The following is a 14,822-nucleotide window of genomic DNA, read 5'->3' as shown; positions in this document are numbered from 1 at the left end:
CTCTTTCGATGAAGCTAAGAACTTACCTTTTCTTCTTTGTTTCAATCTATTATAAATCCTTTGATAGACAAGTGCTGAAGACCTATCTTTTCACGAACTTTACTTAACTTCTTCTTTATATGACACAAAAAAAATGCATTTTCTAAAAAGGTTTTTTTTTTTAGATTTGTATCTGAGATATCCTCATTTATTCACAGAAACGTGAGATTTTTAAATGATGCTTTTAGTCTTGATCAAAGTAACGATACCTTCTATCAAACAAGGTATCTTTGTTGACGTAAAGAATTATTTATCACGTGCTACATCTTTCTATAGCTAATTTCTTTTTAAAAAAACCACACATTAACGACTTTTACATCCTTCTATTTGTATATATACATTATTAAAAAATGCTCTATAAGTTGCTGATATCTTATACTTAACCAAGTACCACAGTACCGAAGAGCTATATAAATATCCTTTTTCCAAGCAATTTATTCTAAAAATATACAAAAATGAATAAACTAACTTTTGAATATCATTTTTAATTATTTTACTGATTTTTAAATAATAAACATCCTGTAATTAATTCAGAAAAAACTTGTAATTTTGCAGAAGATCCAAATCAGGCATTGAATACCCAACTTCATAGCTAATGATCTTGATGATAACGACGATCAAAATTTATCTATTAATTTAAGAAAAAAATTAATCATCTAAATTTATTGAAAAATAATCAATTTTATATTTTCATACAGAATTTTCAGGCTTATTTTTCGGCGAAAACACATGAAATTCGCATCATATACTTTAGCGCGCTGCAAATACTTTAAAGATGATAAACTTAATTAAGACCTGTTTGTTTAATTTGCACGTAAATTATTTTGACAAACTACAGGTTAGGGCCTCCTATTACAAACATTTAATTAAAGGAAAGGGCTTTTTATATAAAAGTCTGAATCATGCCGTGATTTGAATTTTCTACTTTGCAACTGGATGATAAAATAATACTTGTACGTTTATAAATTAAATAAACGTTTAGGGATGGTAAAAATATTCATAAATTAAATTAAATTTTGGTCAAATTAAATTTAACAAATCGGATCAGGATGTATCATTCCATTCAGGGAAGGAAGTGTTCAGTTAGTGGTGTTTATCGATCAGTTTCCATAGCAAAATGTGAATTTGTGTAAAAGTTTTTAATAAAAAAAACATTTTATGATGTCATAAAAGTACATTATTTTAGTTTTCAAACATAAAAGTATATTTTAAACTTAAAAATAAAATTAAAAAAAATTCATGCGACGGCCGGGAGTCGAACCCGGGTCAACTGCTTGGAAGGCAGCTATGCTAACCGCTATACCACCGTCGCCTTGTATACAAACCTCTACTTTAAGCTACTTATACTTATTTCCTTGTATTAGTTCATATTTTGTTCAATTTTTACGAAGAATCGCTTTAAAAAGAAAACGACTTTTAAGCATTCCTCTTTACGTTCTAAGCATAAACACGTGTTAAATTACAAAAAAAAAACAAGCGAAAAACTAGTATCGAATTTATCGTCTCGTCGTTAATTAATCATAATTTTCACGAGTTGTTAAACTTTGCAAGGTCATAAAGTGTTTAAAATTAAGATTTACGTTAGAAAAAGCTTTTTTTTTTTTTTTTTTTTTTTAAGCTACTGGAATTTAGAAGAAATCATGTTAATTTAGTAGAGTGTCTAGCATCTTCCATTATCTAACGGATCGTTAATCACGTTAAGATTAATCTCCCCTCTGATGATATGTAGTTTATTATGAAAAATTAAGATGGAAATTATTAAATAAGTGTATCAAAGTCAATAAAATTACCAGAAAAATCGATTAAATGAGATAACAATTCGCTAGCGCCGAGTACAAAAATCCGAGAAAATACGGGATTATCTCCATTCGACGTCACTTCCTTTAGGAAGTCGGAAGTGACGTCAATTTGAGATTAAAGTTTTATAGACGTTAATTTTTTTTAAAATTGAGCCACATTGTGTCCATTCCTTTGAAATTAATAATGAAAATGATTATTTTTAATTTTTATTCTTCAAGGAAAAGTCTAATTATCGATTTTTATTAAAATTTTGAATAGGCGCCATTTTAGAAAATGGCTTCCATTTCGCAGCTGTAGTGCTTTGTATATATTTAAAAGTTTTTGATAAATTTAAATGAAATGTTTATATTGAAAAATTACGGATAAATTTGAAGATAGTTTTAGTTTATTTCAGTTTATTTACATCTTAAAATTTCCATGAATTTACTTATAGAATGTTTGATTTCTCTCATTAAAAACAAAAAGGAAATCATAAATGATTAAAAATTTAATTATAACTCATTGGAACTCCTTGAAACAAACTAAATTTTATAAAATTAACATAAAAATTCATATAAATACTTTTAAACGAAGCCTTTGAAACACGAGGCTATTAAATACATATGTAATTAATTAAGATTATTAAAATTATATTAAAAACATATCTTATATGGACATTATTAAACATGATTTAAGTAGAATTTTATTAATTATCGTAAGAATAAATTTAATGCTATACTCAAATATCATTTTCCAAATGATGAACAAGATAATGGGACATTTCTTACAGTCAATAACCACAGAAACATAAACCAATATAGAAAAAAAAAAACTGCCAGAAAATAGTAACATCGAACCTAACATGACATAATCAGTTGTGTATTGTCTTCCACATTCTCACAGAGATGATGGGTTAAGAGTTAAGTACAATCCAAATAACGAATATAAATAAGTTCCATTAAGCTGAAGAATATAAAAAATGCGTTAAAGAAACAATTTTAAATATAAAAATTACTTTATAAACTCATAAAATTTAATATCCATTAATCATTTTTATTAAATAAAATTATCTTGAAGGGATATCGTATACTTTAATCAATGCATTCTCAAGGAACTGCGCATTATCTTTAGTAATTGTTAAGGGTAATTTGATGTTGAAAGGTTCTTTACAAACAAACAAGATTCATATTGCTCTTATATACATTAATTATTAATAATGTCGGTTAATTAAGTTTGTTAATGGTTTATTTATCTTCGAAGTCAATGTTTGACGTCAATTAATAATTCTGCAGGAAGAATGTAATGTAAGTCAGTTAATGATGTCAATCTGTAAAATTAAATATGTACTGTACTCTTTCGAAATAAAATAGAATATGCTATAATAAATTTAGTATATTATGTATACTGTCAAGAACACGGTCAGAAGAATCAATACTTTCCACTTTTGTAAGTTGTTCTTTTGGATTTCTTTATATACGTGATAAAAATTGTCAGTGTAATAATTAAATTTTGTACGCTTTGAATAGAAATTCTTTTATCTTTGTAATTCCTTAAAAGTATATAAATAACAATGTTGAACAACAGAAGTAGATGTAGTTAATGATGTTAGAAAGCTCTAATTATGATTTGGTTAATGTCGAAGTTGTCCTTTCTCCATAAAGAAGAAGAAAACGTTGTAAGTTGTGTAAATGAAGCAAGATATGTAAAAATATTATATTATTTTTATTAAGAAAAATCTATTTTCTAACTCTAATTTTCGTTATTTATCGTATAAAAAAAAATTATAAAATTTTAAATTACATTTTATAATCAAGCTTCGAACTAAAAACATGAATTGAAGAACTAATTTCATATGTATATGAATTATTATATCATGCTAATTAAATGAAATATTTATAAAATATTTATTAAATAAATAAGTTATAGTAAAATTTATAAATTTTTAATGATTTTTTCGTGTCTTAAAAACACATCAATCATCAATATTGATTTCTTTAAACACGCATTAATCAAGAGCAAACGTTGAAGTTTATAATCTTTCGATCCTTTATTTGATGTATCTTTTAATTTATTTCGAGTATAATATAACTTTATGCAGTGACAAAGAGCGTAGGAAACCTATGCTTTTGTATAGGGCCTCTATAAGGCCTCAGACATCTACTGTACTTAGTCTTACATCCGGAGTGACCAGATACGGCCCTTGGTCTTATGGACCTAAGCTGAAATATATGAGGCCCTTCTCTGCAAAATAAAATTAAATTATATAAAAGAGCCTTTCAAGTTTAAGTCTTCCTAAGGCCTCACACAACTTAAAATTACAACTGCTCTAATGATTTCAACAGATCATCCCAAAAACCTTTAATAAATTAGAAATCGAATCCAGACTATATCGAAGAAGAATTATCTATAAATTTTTAATATTTTAATAAATTTTCAATCATATTTAATTCAAAAAAAAGTAAGAGAACTTACTAATTTCTTCTCGACTTTATAATGCTTCAATTAACGAAATACAGTAAAAAATTATATAATTTAGTAAAAAAAAATTAAAATTATTTACTTGTATCTTAAAGTTTTAGTGGTGAAAGTCATTAAATAATTTTGAAAAATTGAAAGAAATTTCTTCATTTTAAAGAGGAACATAATCGAACTGGAAATAAGAACAGTAACTACGTCACTAGTTTCGATCTGGAAGGTGGCGCTGATTGGGAAAGGCATAGAGAGGTTGAACAGTAGGAGTTTCAGTCAACGTTTCTGTCGGTTGCAGTTGATAAGCTGCTATTCTTCCACCTGAAATGTAAGTAGAAAATGTATTGTATCAAGATTAATTTTTGTATGTTTACGTAATTTAAAGCGTAAAATATATATACAATTACGTTTTTTTCAATTAAGTTTATTTAACACATAATTGGGGCATTTTGTATGGGAAGATTAATAAGAGAGATGGATGCTAATGAGGCGTGATAGTACTGATAATGAGATACATCTTTTCTTTAACATTAAATGCTTATTACATGATATAATTAAGCGAATGCACTAGAAATTGTATTTTTTAGTTGTTTTATTCCTGGAATTATAACACTTAAAACTAACATTCATCTTATCAAGCAACCTCTTATGTAAGGAATGTAAGACAATTCCTTACATAAGAGGTTGGAAATGTAAGACTATTCCTTACAATTCCTTCCTGACAATTTTGAATTTAAGCTTTTACGTAAGCAATTAAGAGCGATTCTTTATTTTTATATATATAAAGCTTATAAAGCAACACCTTAGTTAAAAGCAACATTTTATGGTGTAAGGAATACACGGGAGTAAGAGAGGAAGATTTCTTACTTTTTAATATACGTAAGGGAATAAGAGATCAGGGGCCGTATTCTGCTCACCATCTCTGGTCTCTCGTCTTTCACAAGCCGGTCGCTGATTGGCTAATCATTTGGATTAGCCAATCAGAACGTGACCAGAATACGGGTCACGTTCTGGTCTAAAGAGGATAAGTAGTGTACATTTGTGTAGTAGGGACACAAGATCTCTTACTTGTGTAGACAACTATAGAAAAGTAAGAGATCTTTGGTGTGTAGAATATAAGATAAACTATTATATATAATTAAATATATAATTTTTATTTGACTTAATACATCCTCCTTTAAATATTGATTTAAGGAGTGGATTTCTGTACAAGATTTTCATTAATTAGAAGGTTATTTAGTCATATAACTTCGCGAAACTATGATAATTTATATAGATTGACTACAGCCTTTGTATTATACAAATAAACTTTTAAGCTAAACGAATTGATTTTGTATATAGATGTCAAGCTAAAGCTTACGTAGCATGTAAAGCTTAAGAAAGGCCATGAATAGATAACGTTTATGACGCTTTTACGTATAAAGTTAAGTTTAATTCACTCAGAATTCTAGTCCTTCGCATGTAAAAAGAGCCAGAAATTGCTTGAAGACACTTCAAATGCAAAACATAACCATTTTTTCAAGACTTATTATGTTTAGTTCGCATTAAAATGAACATCTAGTCTATTGTTCGCACCTCTTGGGAGTATTCCTCTTAAGTACGACCTGTCGTTATGCAAATATATAATTTCAATAGCGGAAAAGTCAACTAACCAAGATGTAAAAATGTCAGTTAATCTAATTAATTGACTGGGTTTACTGTGTGTAAGCGATATTTTTGGGGGTGAACGAACCTTAGAAGAAAGATATTCGTAGTTAATCAAAGTTAAAACTAACTTGTAAGAATATATAATGTATAGAGCCTGATTTACTATTTGATGGATGGGAAAGGTGTCCTGTATGTTGTATCTTAGGGTCTAAATCTGGCTCTGGCAATACAAGACTATGCATAGTATAACACTCTTCGAGCATATTCAGCATATAATTAAAAATTATATTAAAAATACGCTTAAACCTCTTAACAATGGCCGCCGTTTAGTGGAGGTTCGAAAGTAGCCTCGTTTAGTATCCTTTTTAACATATTAAAAACGAGCAGTATAATTTTTTTTACACTTCAAAGAAGTATGAATGTTCTTTAATCCACTTAATGATTGTTTACAGAGCAAATACGTTCACTTATCAATTTAAATTCAGTTTGAAGAGCAAGAGAATAAATTTACTTTTTTAATGTATAACACCAAGTAGCTCTCTGCTATATCAAAGGGAAAATTATTAAAATGTTTAAGGAAACATTTAAGAGTTTTCATTGAAAAAGGTTTCTTAATGTTGAAAGGTTTTAATGATTCTCCGAAGACAGCCGAGTGCAATATTTATCTTACAGATCGAAAGAAAGGGATAAATTATATTTGTTTGTTTTTTTTTTTTTTTTTAGTTGAACAAGATTGAACTCGCTCTTAATGAACGAGCAAATCGACAAAGTCTATGATGCACTCTGTGCAATAAAATGGCGACGACAGGATGGTATTAGTTGATTTCATTAAAGGATTTTTCTCAGACTTTCTATCCTTTTTGATACAACTTTCCTGATTGTTTATGACTTGTATTTATCTAGAGAATATATCAAAAAATTTATATATATATATATTTTTTTACTTTTTACAAATGAATTTTTATACTTCTTCCTAATCTCACTCCACTGTTTTAGTGTGTAACTCGTTATAAATAATTTCCATTTATATATAAAAAAAATTACATTTATAACGAATTTTCTACTAAAAAAACTTTTGTTTTTTAATATATTATTATATATTCTTAAAAAATCAATAAATTTAATCAAGGAAGAAGCAATTTTAATTCGTAAAAGTGTGTTTTTATTTTAAGCTAAAATATTATAAAATTCTTTAAAGCATTTTACTTTATATTTGTTTTCTAAAAAATAATATAAAATATGATTTATTTTCTATTTTTTTTTTTTTTTAAATTTTTCTGCACTTTTTAATTTATAGCTGCAGGTTGCAATTTTTATAATAGAATTTCTTTTGTTAAAATTATAGACAAGTGAAGCTGAAGAGGGAAATAAATCGAAAATAAAATTCATATATATATATTGTTTTTATATGTAAGTAAAATGGAATTTTCCCAAGTTTAAATTAAATTTTTATCTAATATTTTGAATAGGGATTTATAAAATAAATAAATAAAAATGCCGAGATTTATGTGGAAATTTCAAAAATTACAACTTATATTTAATGATAAAGGTTTTAAAATATTGCTGACGGAGATTATATCTTTGTATATTTTTTTATTTATTAAAATTGATAACAATGTAAACATAAAAATAGGATTAAATGTTTCTAGACATTAATTAATTTTTTTCGTATATAAAAAGATGCTGTAACATTCATACTAGAAATTGACTTTTTAAAATTTATCACTTTCAAATTTTAAAGTGATTGGGATAAACGTGTTTAAGCATAACAGTTATAGAAATTGATAAATGTGTATTCATAACAATGGTAGAAATTGATGTGTGTGTTCGTAACAATGAAAGAAACTGATGTTTGTGTTCGTAATGGCAGAAATTGAGGTTTGTGTTCGTAACAATGTTAGAAATTCGTAAGTGCACGTAGCCTGACAATGACAAATTGACACGCTTGTGTATGGATAACAATGATAGAGTTTGAATTCACAAATATACATGTCATATACTGTAGCAGAATTCCGCTTTATGACTATTGTAATGCTGTATTTATTTAAATACAGCATTACAATTTAAAGTTCGTTATACAATATATATTGTTGACTAACTCTGTGCAGTGTTATCTAGTTTACATTATACTAGCTGCAAGTACACGCTTCGCTGGGTTTTTTTGTTCGTACATTTATATGTAATATAGTTTTTTTAAATATAAAAGACATGCGTTAAGAGACTTTTCTTATCCTAGCAGATAACTCCAGCATTGCTCGGGCAAAAAGTAACAATAGCGAAGATTAAGATTATTATGTTATAGCCAACCTTACCCGTTTTCACAGAATGCAAGAATTAGGTCCCCCTGTTTCCAGAGACTAATTAGAGAATTTTTAGATGGGTCTAAAAATATGTTCGATTTCCTGCAAAAACGCATAAAACCGCATCTGCGCCTGTAAATCTTGTACGTCGCTTTCTCTTAACACTTCTATTGTTAACACTCTCATTCTTAACACTTCCATTCTTAACACTTTCAACCCACATATCTCCCAGCTGTTATCTGCGACTTCGTTCGCGCGGATTTTGCAAGCAAACCCTATTTACATTCAATATTTCAACAACCATAGTAATTGTTATATAACACCTACCGCTGAGAATTGCTGAGAATCAAAGTAACTGTTTTTAATTTGATAAATTTTCTGGAACGTTTACAATCGTTTTATAATCGAACCAATATGCAATAACAAATTCGAATTTAAAACGGTTCGAACATTTGGTTAAAAAATCGAAATATATAAAACTATTTATATCAATGTCTGAAATGCTATCAATTTAATACCCCTAAGTACTCAATGAAGACTAAACGTAATTAAAAACAAAAAATCGCATCTAAAATAGTAGAGTAGAAGCCGTTCTTCAGGTTAAGACTTAATGCTCTCCCTCTCCCCCACGGAGGAAATTTCGAAAAATCCCTTCTTAGTGTTAATTTTCATTGCGTACCCTACTGAAACGTAGTTAAATGCAAAAATTTGCATCTAAAATAGTACAGTAGAAAGCCATTCTTCAGGTTAAGACTTAATCTTCTCCTCCCCCCTGCGGGGAAATTTCGAAAAATCCCTTCTTAGTGTGCATTTTCATGCCGTACCCTAACTGTGTACCAAATTTCACTTCTAGGTTCTGGAAATTTCTAGAAAAAACTGGAACATTCTCATTGAAGCGTCATACATTTTTGTAGTCAACCACTTTCAACCCCCATATCTCCCATACCCAGCGGCGTAGCGTGGGTGTCAGCCGTCCGGGGCAGAGGAAAATTTCGCCGCCCCCTTATTTAGGTATTTTTACAAGATGATATTATTTATTGTGAAATTTTGCCGCTCCCTATAAGTGCCGCCCGGGGCAGGCCGCCCCTGCCGCCCCCACTACGCTACGCCACTGCCCATACCCTTATAGCTATCGAGACGCAACCACCATAGTGCACGATGGGAGACTTGGGGCTACTACCACACACAAACACCATTCATGTGTGATGTGTAGTTTTGGCTGCAGAGTGAGATATAGGCACACACACGTCCATTTATATATATATATATATATATATATATAGATTATTTGCAGGAATGGTACTTTTACGATACTCAACCTATGTTGGAATCAGAGTTCAATTTTCAGGAGGTTTTCTAAAGTAATTCTGCTGTAAAAGCTGGGATTTACTGAATTTGGTGTACAGTTTATTCCCCAAATATTTCTTAAATCGTCACATCTTATGCCATGGTTTTATTCGTCTTATTCGCTTTATAAAGAATCGTGTTTCTCTGGCAATCCTTATACAGTATATAACGTTTCATAAGATGCATTATTTAATAGACTCGACACAAGAATCATCCGATATAGTGAATGATTTTGTTGCTCTTCGCTGTTCTTTATGTATATAGGGAAGGATTTAACTCGTTCTGTATCGGGAGCACAAATAACTGACTGGAAATGTACTGTACAAGACAATGTAGAGGAGGCCCAGAAAAATCATTTTGCGCGGGCCCTGACATAAAGGGGCCGCAAAATTACATGTTTTTTTTTTAGAAGCGGAGCCCATCTCACTTTTGAAAATCTGTCTGTCAATTTGTGTTTAAAATGAACTGAAGACCGACTTTTCTATCGAAGAAATGATCCAAAGATATGTAGATTGTATGACTATAATAGTTTTTATGTAGGAAAATTATAATTTTATTAACTTATTGTTATTTTATTAATTTTAACTATTTACTTTTAATTTCCATCGAAATTTTTCAAAATTTTCCCCTTTTTTGGCCTCAAAAAACTGCTAAAATAGCAATTTTTTTTCCTTATTATATTCCTAAATCTTTATATATGTAAGTTAGTTCAGTGCAGTAAAGAGTATATAAAGAGCTGGAGGCAATTTAGGTGTGCGTTACACGGTATAAAGGTCGGATAAGAGGGAAAAGTTACATCAACTACTTCAAGTTTTCGATAACTTAAAAGCTTATTATTGGAAAAATACACGAAAAATTTAACTTTAAAGTGTAATTTTTTCGTTTGAAAGTTAATTTTTCATCAATTGATACTTAGGAAATTGCACAAAGATATTTACTTTACTTGCTAATCTCCAGAAATTGAGAGAGATGAAAAAAATTCTGCAAAAATTCATTTTATTTCGCTAAAAATTCAAAAATTTGATTTTTTTTATCGTCTTTATTCATATGTAGCCTCACCCCTTCATCAAAAGTTCAGGATATCGATAATAGATGGCAATTTATCAATACAGATATAAAAGACAAATCTTAAATTAATCAAATCATTTACAATAATTTCAAATTCATTTTAAGAAAAACGATGGAAAATTATAAACGTAGTTAATTTATTGTAGAAATATTTAAAAAACTAGCAGGTAGGCCCGGCGTTGCTCGGGCAAAAGTAACGATAGCGAAGATTAAGATTATTACGTTATAGTCACAAAAGAAAGAGAGTAATTTCATCAACAAACTAAGTATTTCTAAAGAAAGTTTGAAAATCGAATATTGTAATATTGTTCGATTTTCACGACGTGTTCTCATTATATCGTTCGATTTTCATCGAATGTTCTAAAGAAGAAAAGTCGAGAAAAACCGAACTAATCTGTTTAAATTTGAAAATAGAATATGTTCTAACATACTGTGTATTACTCTTTTTCTTTTTTTTTCTCCAGCGCCCGTTTTTTCTCCATCTGCGTCTTGCACGTCGCTTTCTCTTAACACTTTTATTGTTACGTAACACTTTCATTGTTGATGGAAGTGTTAAGCATTAATCCTGTCTCGCTCCCCGTGGGGAGGAATTTCGAAAAATCTCTTCGTAGTGTGCGTTCTCGTGACGTAACCTAACTATGTACCAAATTTCAACTTTCAACTCTTAACCGTTTGGGCTCTTAAAATTTCCATTGTTACGTAACACCTCCATTGTTAACACTTCCATTCTTAACACTTCCATTGTTGACACTTCCATTGTTGCTTCACACTTCCATTGTTACTTAACACTTCCATTGTTGATGGAAGTGTTAAGTCTTAATCCTGTCCCTCTCCCCCGTGGGGAGGAATTTCGAAAAATCCTTTCTTAGTGTGCGTTCTCTTAACATACCTAACTGCGTACCAAATTTCAACTTTCAACTCCTAACCGTTTAGGCACGTCTCGATAATGTATATAGAAGCTTTAATCCTGTCCCTCTTCCCCGTGGAGAAGAATTTCGAAAAATCCCTTCTTAGTGTGCGTTTTCGTGACGTACCCTAACTGTGTACCAAATTTCAACTTTCAACTCCTAACCGTTTGGGCTCTGCGCTGATTATTATTATTATTATTATTATTATTATTATTATCAACTCGTCTCGATTATATATATAGATTGTAAAAACGTTAAGGAAAATCGTGTACGAATGTTTATAACACCATTATAATTAGCTTCCTTTATACATTATGAGTTGCTCTTTGAGCAAAGTTAAGCTTTCGCCAAATTAACTTTTAATACGCTTGAGGGTTGAGAATTTACTTGTTAATTAAACTTAGATCAAGGTATTTGATTCGGATTTTTTTAATATAAAAATCTCATAAATTTAATAATTTGACTCGCAACGTGTTAAGCTTTTCGTAGAAGAACGTGATCGATTTGCAAAATTTCCTTATTCTGATAGCTGTGATACTCTTAAAAGACAAAAAAATCCCGATAAAAATTGTATAAAACACTCCCCAGTACCAATTTTTACACGCAGAATCGCCATCATTACCATGCCAGACACATCTTTCCTGTTTTAAAATTTCCACTTCTACCTGCAAAAATTCTGTTGCCCGTGGACATTTAAATGTTTTTTCGATATATTTTAGGTTTTTCTTCACAAAAAACGCCACTTTATATAATTTCCTAGCTGCAATTTTGTATAAAAGTGGAGAGAAAAGCTTGAATACCCAATCGAGAAAAATGCTCTCCAGGGAACAAATTATTCAATTTACTTCACATCCTCATCCTAGATGCATTATGTAAACTTTATTTCTTTACATTTTTCGACGGTATGTATAAAAGTTAAATTTCTATTTAAAAAAACATGATGAAAATTATTATATATGTATAATATATATTCAAAACCATAAATTTAAAGCTAATGTAGAATTTTTAAATAGTGTATAAGTATTTAAAAATTTTACTTTTATAGTAAGGGTAGAAAGGATTCTGCGGGACCCTTTGTAGAAAGGTCTTTAGGTGCTGCGGATACTTTCTATAAGAGATGACGCGAAAAAAGTTATAAACTTATTAAAATTATATAACAAATGAACAATTATTTATCCTGACATCGTCACAATGCACTTAAGTTTAGTGGTGTCTTGCTCTTGTACATCATACTTTTTCTGTTAACAATAAAGTCATGCCAGTCATGTTATCCTAACTTTGTTCAGGATAACATTTTTGAATTGAATAACATGACTTTCAGTTTGTACTGAACATTCATATACAGTTAAACAGGGCTTCCTGCACCTAAGGTTTCCATATCTGGTCTTGACTTTCATGTATCTAACTTCGTTCTCGAGATTAAGGAAGGACAGATCTACAGTTTTTTTTCAAATTTTAGCTTAAATAGCCACAAATTTATGGCGAATGTAGGATTTTTAAGCGCTTCATAAGTACAGTACTTAAGGAGTAAACCGACATTTTGTTCTTACGCTGCGTGATATATTTATCTATTGATATTTTATTGTTTATTCTATGTGAATACAGAAAGTCGAATTTATGTTCTAAAAAATGTTAAAATTATTTAAAATTAGCCTTAAATTAAGATCTTTAAGTACTTAAAATTTTTACTTTTGTCTTAAAAGTTACGCTTGTTTTGTGGTGGATGCTGCATTCTTTATTCCATGAGAATACAGCTTGTTGCTTAATTCAGGAACGAAATGAGTAAGATCGTTTTTTTCAGTTATTTTTGTGAGTAACATCCGATTTCAACAAAACACGGGGAAAAAATAAAATAAAATAGAATCCAATTGTACCTTGTTGATTTTTCCAACTGTCTTGTTTTACTTCTTCCTCCCTATTTTCTCCTGTTTTCTTCTTGTATATATCTTTAGCATTCCATGTCCGGAAAGACGTTAGAGGAAAGACTATTAAAATAAAACCAATTTTTTATTTTGCAAGAAAAATCTAATCAAACACTGTCAGTCACAACTTTTTGTGTTAGTTTAGCGTGGTTTACATTACTAATTAAAGTGGCCTTCTTGTAATATTTTTCATATTATTCCTATATTTCTTCTCAAATCGTGTATAGGGAAGTCTATTAGGGCCTCTTAGCTGGGGCCCACGCCCATATGGCTCCCAAAATTTAATCATATATGTAAAAATGTGATAATTTCTTTCGATAACTGTTAAATTGATTTATGTATTTCTATTACTTTCGTAGAAAGATGAGTTTCATATTTATAATTAATATGGGTCTCCCATCCCATTTCTCGTAAGCCCTGTTTCTCCTATAAAATTTTTCCTATAAAAACAGGAATAAATTCATTCTTCTATTACATATTTGTGTTATTGAATTGTTTTTCCTTTGAATTTTCTTACATATAAAAAAATCTCATAAAACACGAAAATTGACCTTATTTTTTCTATAAATTCAGAGATAATACACGATACAATATCGTTGAAATATAAGAATTATATTCATACTCCGATGTGCAAGGATATCCTTGAATTATACCTATATACCTATACATTTTTCCTGCGAAAAGAAGTTATCCTTAAATATAGGCCTTCTTGAATATATAAATATTCTTGAATTATCTTTAAATTATCTTTATATAGGTATAATTTTTCCTTTTACACGATAAATTCAAGGATAATTTCGCCTATAAAAAAAATTATCGTTGAATTGATAGGTATTAATAAAGATGTAGAAAGATTTCAGATAACCTAATGACTCGAGTATTGGAATTTTTTAACTTAATTTTCGTAATAACCATTCTATGTCAACAGCATTAGTTATATAACTTCTAAAACAAAATTTCACATACATATTTTTTGCACTAATCTCTTGTTTTATGGGAGCAGAAGTGAAACTTTGTTTTCAAGCTAAATCTGTTGATTGCATCAATAAAATTGTGCTGAAGTTATTAATCAGAAATAGCTTAATAACAACTTTTCCAAGTGATTATATTCTCTTTTCCCACTCTTCTCATAATATTGATGTTCCAACCTTCTGCTGTCGAGCAGGTGACGAACCAAACTTTAATTAATGTCCAGCGAGTGCTGAACAAACACGAAGATTGTTATCGTTCGGCTTCATACTTTGACATTGACAGACTTTAAATGTTGCATAATGCGTTTTCTCTTCAATCGAGCGTGATTTTATAATTTTAAATCGAGAATTTGGCTCTCTATGCTTGTGTAT

At 29.5% G+C, this 14,822-nt stretch overlaps 1 protein-coding gene and 1 non-coding gene across 2 annotated transcripts in view; one reads left to right on the top strand and one right to left on the bottom strand.

Moving 5' to 3' along the window:
• Positions 1-1,279: 1,279 nt before the first annotated feature.
• Positions 1,280-1,351, bottom strand: TRNAG-UCC (transfer RNA glycine (anticodon UCC)). The gene has a single exon. It is a non-coding gene; the product is annotated as a tRNA-Gly (tRNA).
• A 3,186-nt stretch (positions 1,352-4,537) lies between these two features.
• The window catches only part of LOC136970201 (uncharacterized), a 34,572-nt gene continuing 24,287 nt past the window's right edge, over positions 4,538-14,822 (top strand). The window contains exon 1 of the mRNA XM_067264625.1: positions 4,538-4,615. The gene's annotated coding sequence lies outside the window, so the exon portion shown is untranslated. The remainder of the gene's footprint in view (positions 4,616-14,822) is intronic.

The sequence above is a fragment of the Centruroides vittatus genome, unplaced genomic scaffold (genome assembly GCF_030686945.1).
Source record: "Centruroides vittatus isolate TY-2023 unplaced genomic scaffold, ASM3068694v2 contig_19, whole genome shotgun sequence".
Lineage (NCBI taxonomy): Eukaryota > Metazoa > Arthropoda > Arachnida > Scorpiones > Buthidae > Centruroides > Centruroides vittatus.
This window is presented reverse-complemented; position numbering and strand designations above follow the sequence as displayed.